The sequence below is a fragment of the Octopus bimaculoides genome, chromosome 10 (genome assembly GCF_001194135.2).
Source record: "Octopus bimaculoides isolate UCB-OBI-ISO-001 chromosome 10, ASM119413v2, whole genome shotgun sequence".
In the NCBI taxonomy this organism is placed as follows: domain Eukaryota; kingdom Metazoa; phylum Mollusca; class Cephalopoda; order Octopoda; family Octopodidae; genus Octopus; species Octopus bimaculoides.
In genome coordinates this window covers 59,765,858-59,773,356 of record NC_068990.1, presented here as the reverse complement: position 1 = coordinate 59,773,356, position 7,499 = coordinate 59,765,858, and the positions used below count along the sequence as shown (strand labels likewise).

At 27.9% G+C, this 7,499-nt stretch overlaps 1 long non-coding RNA gene across 1 annotated transcript in view; it reads right to left on the bottom strand.

Moving 5' to 3' along the window:
* The window catches only part of LOC106874020 (uncharacterized), a 9,198-nt gene extending 1,737 nt beyond the window's left edge, over nucleotides 1-7,461 (bottom strand). Inside the window, exon 1 of the long non-coding RNA XR_001409955.2 lies at nucleotides 6,904-7,461. This is a non-coding gene — a long non-coding RNA (uncharacterized LOC106874020). The remainder of the gene's footprint in view (nucleotides 1-6,903) is intronic.
* Nucleotides 7,462-7,499: the final 38 nt, after the last annotated feature.

The window sequence follows — 7,499 nt, the reverse complement described above, 5'->3', positions numbered from 1 at the left end:
AATAAGGAAAAAAAGTATGTTTCTATTTTCAAAGCTGCTTCAAAACAACGAATATTAACCAAATGTTAGGGTTTTTAACAACTGTGCTTGACATTGACATTCTGGTATCTTAATGGTTGGGTTTGTCTTTTGAATATACTACTGTAGACCTACTGAAAATATCTTGAGGAAAAGCCATTTTGTCTTCATTTTTTTTTTTTTTTTTCTTCTGACACATTCTTTTCGAGTTATTCTTTTTAGAAAATATAGTTTATACTGTCTTCCATCTATTTTTCCCTATTGGTGGTAGCCCAAATTATTTCTCCCCAATCAGCAAAATCTCTTTATAGAAAACTACTTCATCAATTTGCATATAGAAATTTGAAATGTTCACCTGTTAGATGAGCTTTTCAATATCTTATTTTTTTAAATGTTATGTGAAGATATTGAAGTTATAATATTTTAAGAGTTTATTAAATTCTCAAATGTTAATTATTTCCAGTTAAATTTTATCTAATTTTAGAAATGTAATTTTTATTTTATTTTTATTATTTTTTTTTTCCCAAACAGAATGATGATGTAATTTGTTTCATGTCAACCAGTTATAAAAAGGCTGATTCAAGATGTAGCCAGCCCCTAAATTCAACTGAAATTAGGAGAATTTCATATTTAAAACCTACCCTTATATCATTATTACTAATGTCTAATTGTAGGGTTTTTTTTATTTTTCCTCTCATTTGGTTTTACAGTTTTATGCCTGTATACATACAGGGTAGTGATTACTAGTGACCAATCAAACCGAGGCCTTCTTTTTAGATTAATTTTCCTGCTTTTTATATAGTCTTCTGTATTAATTATATTACAAAAAAAAAAATGTGAAAGCTTAAGAAATTTTTGTCGTATTATTTTAAGGATCTATTTTTATTCTTCCTTTTTAAACTTTTATCTTCTGAAATGTTCTTTTCCATTCTCAACAGGAACAATTCCTGTTTGGAACTGAGCCATGTACAGTATTTGTGACATTCATTGTTACTGACCCCATCCTAATTAATGACAGTTAGCTATATATAAAAGATGAAGAGTTATAATGACTCACTTTAATCTCAACTAACAGATACCATCTTATAAACTGACTCCTTATTCTGCACAACGTTGTTTAGTATCACCTCCAATTTACTCATATAAACATATAAGCTTGGTGATGGAAAAAAAAAGTAACTTTTTGAAGAAGTCTTCTTTCTCTACAGGCTGTGTATTTTCCATTTTGGAATCACCATTAGGATTCTGTAAAATAATGGTAATTCTGACTTAAGATGGAAGTATTTTATTTTTGCAATCCCCAAATTTAATTTATAATTTGATTTAAAAGACAAAGGAATAAACTGTATATATATATATTTACTGTCTATTTAATTGTGGCAGTTCTTAAAAATAATTATACACTATCTGTTTTGCCTTTACTTTTTGGCTCTTCAACTCATGTCCCCCTACTTCACTCTTTTAGTTAATTCTGCAAACTGATGCTGTGAAATATGGAAACCACAAAGCAAAGGAAGTTATAAAAATAAGAATTTTAGAACAATAAATTGCTTAATATTTCTTTTGTTTATGTATAATGTTGACCATGTTATGTATTAGATCTCTAAACTTTAAAAATGACTTCTTTTTTTTTTTTCAAATTTACTTGGTTTGGGTTCTGAAAATTAACACAGAACCACGAAACCACAAGCTGTTGCCCTCCTCTATTTGAAAAAAAAAGAAAATAAACAAACATTTGATTTAAACTTGTTAGGAACAAGTTAGCTTCTACATGGTGACCCAACATGCTAGAAATAACAGCTAAATTCCTTCAACTACACCCTGCCATTTTAACAAAAAGGCACATTTTATGATGTCTGTATTATACAAAAAAAATCTGATGTGATAGTCACAGTTGTAATACCTTTGATCAAGTAAAATCTGGGACTAAACTATAACTTGTCAGGACAGCTGTTTCTGTTTACAATTGACAATGATATTTTTTGGATGTTAAATCCAGACAAAACAAGCTAAAAATAATTTTATTTCCAGTTTGTAAAATATTGTTTTAAAATGTATGCAATTAACATATAAATGACCACATTATATAATTCATATAGTGTCTAGCTAACCAAAATTCTTCAATTCCTTATGTGCAACAGACACATGATTTCATTTCATAATAATTGCTGTTCTGTGTACACCTGCATTATTCACCACTTTCTGTTGGAATCTTAATTTGGTCAACATCTATATCTATTCAACTCTGAAAAAAATTACGCAATATTATTGCTCTTGACATTATTTAAAGCAATTGTTATGGCAATACTTATAATTATTTAGCTTCTTACTTCTTGATTAACAAGAAAGTTTTAATTACATCCCAAACTGGTCAAACTACTACTAATTGCAGTTTTATGGAGCTGTAAAATATGTTGACCTTCCAATGTTTGGGCATTTTTTTCTTTTTTTTTTTTTCTTTTTCTCTCATCTTCTTCAGACTACGGCATTCTGAATGAATTCTTTTAATCTTCTGATCTTTTAAACCATTATCATTTTCTTTTAATTTGTTCGCTCTGTGCTTTCTGTTTTTGTCCCTAACCTACATAGGATGCTTAAATATTTCAACATCTTTTGGATATGAATATTGTATGTTTTTGTTTGTTATTATTATCAAATCATTTCAGATTCAAATCCTTGAACTGTTTTACAGATAACATTTATGTCTTAATATTAAATGCCTCTTTTTTTTTTATGTGGCTTCCTAGCATAGACTACTATTTTCTTCTCTTTGTAACATTCTGTGATATATTTCCATAGTATATTGGTACAATTTAGCATGCCCACACTCACAGCCACTCTGAAAAACATAACATTGAATTCATTTAATTTTCTCATATTTTCTTCATGAGTTTTGCTGTAAATTGATGAGAATTGGAAGCATTTCATGGAATGCTGAGTATGAGGTTATGAGTTCTAACTTTTCTACAGCTATTGATATGTTCTCTAATGCAAGAGAAATTATCTGCTGCAGTAGTTTCTGTACAAATGCCTAAATTTGTAGAACTTTGCAACTCATGCTAGCAAGTGATAAAAAAATTCCATGATATCTTGATGGATCTATGTGATAATGATTATTTGCAGTGCTGTTGATGCTTGTCAGTGTTAACTACAAAATAACTCTTAGAGTTTAGTGGATGAAAATGAAGTGGTATTCTGTTGGGCTATTATGCTATAACTTACAAAGCCTATCTTTTGAAAGATTTGATAAGTTATTTTTGTGTCTTGATCATAGTTATGTGTGTGTGTGTGTGTGTATATATATATATATATATATATATATATATATATATATATATATTTGCATAATTATCATTGAATTATATGGAGTAGGGTAGCAGTAACTATTGTTTTTTTTTTCATCTTCACTATTACATAATGTGATGGAACGGCATCTCAAGTAACTGCATGATTATCTAGCTAGAAAATCTTGTAACTCGTATGACCAATATAACAAATGGAAAATTGAAACTGACAATTTGTAAATTAGTACAGTGACGTTAGTCATTTGGAACAAGTTACAAGCTTTGTCAGTATATTCATGTTTTTCATATTTATTGAATTTTTGTACTAACAAAACATTAAAAAAAAATTGTTAGGAAATATGAGAAAATTAAAAATGAATACATCATACTTAAATGTAACTGTATATTCACTTTCAAATGTTTCACTGAAATGTTGTGATTGCTTATATACATATACATACATACATGCATATATATATATATTCTACATATGTATATGCTCATGTGTGTATATATATGTGTGTGTGCATATAATGATTATATATGTTTGTGTGTATATGCAGTGTTCGTGTATGTGTGTGTATCTATATATATATGATATAGTGTGTATATATATATATGTATATGTATATTTATATATATATATATCTATGTATATATATATGCATATTTTCTAATTTGCACATATCTTACATATCTTCTATCTTATATTCACAGCTATTTTACCGTATACTAATAAAGTGATGATTTTTTTAATTATTTCTCTTATAACATGTAAAAAAAAAAAAGCAACTAGCTAATTTAAAACATGTATACAGTAAGAAGAATTTTCATCAATTGTTCTCATAACTTTTCATTTCATCTCACAAATACCATTAGTAAGTTATCATAACAAGCATCTGTGGTGAGTCCTAATATTATGTATTGCTTAGATGTATAAATAACTAATTAAGCAGTAAAGAGTGCTTTTAGAAATATTTTTTCGTACTTATATATATATATATATATGAAAAAAGAAAGCAACAGAAAAAGTGTTTGCTCATTTTTTAAATATCTTAATAACTTCTGATTGGAGTGAGTGGGAGAATATTTGTCAAATAAAATATCTGGAGATAATTTGGAAGATATTTCAATTCTTCTTGATAAAATAGAATAATTTTTTTAGATTTTTTTTTTAAATGTATTTGAAATTGATAATGCAATTTTGGTTTGAGTTACTGTATTAAAAAAGGAAAAAACACAGAAAAAAAATCAAGCTAAACAAAACAAAAAGCAAAAAGGAATCTGAATGCAAAATATCAACTTATTCTCTTTGTTTTCTCATTCTCTGTACCAGGATGTATTCTGTGCAGCTGGTCTGAGTCAATTTCTTTTAAATGCATATTCACGAAAATTTTCTAAAATCAATTACCATACACTTGTGTGTGCGTGTGTATTCCATCTGTATCAAAGCATATTGGTCATTCATCACAAAGCATAGATACTTCAATTTTTATACTTAATTAAGTGTATGACTTCCCTTCGGTTAATGTGCAAATTGTTGCTTATAAATATTAGTTACTTTGGGGAGCTTGACTCTGAAATCACTGCCTCTATCTTATAACCTTTTGGATCTCATTAATCATATATATAACTACTATCTATTCATTTAGCTCCCATTTATATTCACTTGCATACTTTCCAACTTGTAATTCACACTACTATGCTAACATATAAGACTCTTTTATTGCATTCATCTTTCTTACATATGTGCAAGGATGTGTTTGCTCACACATATACACACATTTGTATATAAATACACACACACCTATTGTGTCTGGAGATGACATTCAGTTGGATATTTGAATGGATTATATATATATAATATATATATATATCATCAACTATATTATCCCTACTTGAATACATTATTATATTACATGGGGGTTCCTTCATTGCTCTCAGCTGTGATTTGTGTTAAACCTACAGGATGTAACAAATTGAGTGGCTTCCATCATCTAATTTACTCTTTGGCAGGAAAGAAATGGCACTTCATAGCAATTTGAAAGTTGCTTTATATATTTTATACTTGTCCAAAATTGTTATAGAAAATACCTAGGATTACTTCGTTTCTTTTTGTTGTTGTCTTTTTTTTTTCAAATCAGCTATTTTGTTTATTATTTTTTAACTTGTTGCTTTGAGAAATATTCTTTAGTATTAGAAACACTAGGCATTATTAAATTTAGAATTTTGATTAAGTGAAACTTTATTGATATATTTGAATCCTACTATATAGAAAAGTAACATATCACACTGAAAATGCCCTCAACTTCATTTCTGATCCATTAATTCATCTTTTCAACTGGGGACTTAATATCATCTGCATACTACAAGTAGATCAAGAAATACCAGATTTTTGCAGTGTAAGATTTATAAATCTATTTCAAGAGTATTTTTTATCTATCTTCTATTATTTTAGTGTTAAAATGATATGGACTATTATTTTTTTTAAGCTTGATTAACTTAGGAAAGAAAATAAAGATCATTAATTTTCTATTTTCAGATCCTACTTTAGCATCTATATTTACCACAGTATTTATTATTTCCTTTTATCTAAAGGAAATAAAATTATTTCATTTTTGATTTCTTTTTCCTGGTTGTTATTTTTTTTTCTACCCTTCCCTACTGCTCCTTCTTTTAAAAGTTTCATGCAAGAAAATATACTTGCCCTTTGAAATCAGCTGAACTGTGAAAGTTCTATAATTCAGCGTGCGGTGTCTACTGCTTAAGTGCAGCTAAAATGCCTTATCAAGTCGACAATTCCTATATTAGGCTTATCATCACAAATTTAACACTGCCTTTCAAGCAGTAGGTTGCCTTCTGCCGTATGTCAAAATTGATCATTTCTCTGCACTCAGATAGTTTACCTATCGACATGTGGCTAAATTAAAATTGCTACTTTAGATATTATAGATGCTGTTTTGTTTTTATTTCATTAGCAAGACATTTGAATTGCATCTAATTAATACTTTGATATAACTAATTAATATATTCATATAACTGCTTGTTTGTTAATATTCCCTCTTATCAATGCAGAAAATTTAGATTGTATTTACATACATTTTCTTAGTGTATGAAATCTGTGCTTTGACTTGACCAAATGGAATTTTATCAAGAATAGTGTTTGGTATGAAGTTATGATTACAGATTCATGAATTGGTATATCTGATACTCTTGTCATTGTTATTATTATTATTATCTCCATCATCATAAGCAAGACAGTTAATTATCTCTGCTCGCTTAAAATCTTCATGCTTGTGTACTTTGTTGTTTTCTACTTTGATAATGTCAGTATGTCTGTTTTCTCTTCAAAATAAAATGAAAATTCTTCCTTAAATGAAAGTTCAACGCAATACTATCCTTACAGTGATATTTTCTTATTAATTGCCCCACCCCTCACCATTCACATACCTGTGTATTGTATGTACCATTTATTCTCTACATATTATTCTATATCCTTAACTTTTGCTCTTCCTTATGTAAAAAAAAAACAAAAAATTTTTAAAAATCAATCAATCTGGTTTATGGAACATTCTTGAAACAAAAATCAAATGTAACTGACCTTGATCGTAATCTTTTGTCACACACATATGTATATGTATTTACGTATATATATATATATATATATATATATATATATATATATATATAAAACATATTTCAACGTGGCATCTGAACTGGTTATTATGTGTATGGTATTTTGGGTTAGAATTAAATTTAATGAGCTTTCATGATCAGGAACTGGCCTCATATGGTTTCAAATGTTCTTGTGACACTCTTCACGAGTAGTTAACCCAAAGCAGCATCCATAGTTAGACTAAGTATGTTTACATACACGTAATATCATAATTATATATATATATGTATATATATATGTGTGTGTGTGTGTGTATCTTATGTATGTTTACCATGTGAAATAATGCTATGTAAGAGATGTGCTATGTAGTCCTTGTAACCCACAGCATTTACGTGTCAAAGATTTGTTTGCAATCGTGGGATATTTTGATAAATGTTATTGCATTCTCTAACTAGTTGCTCATGATGAACAATAGCTGGTCTTAGATTGTTTTGAACAGCTTGTTATCTCTAGTTATAACAACACATTTGAGTAAATTTTTTCCTTTTCTTTTTTTTTTTTTTTTTTTTTTTTTTTTTTTT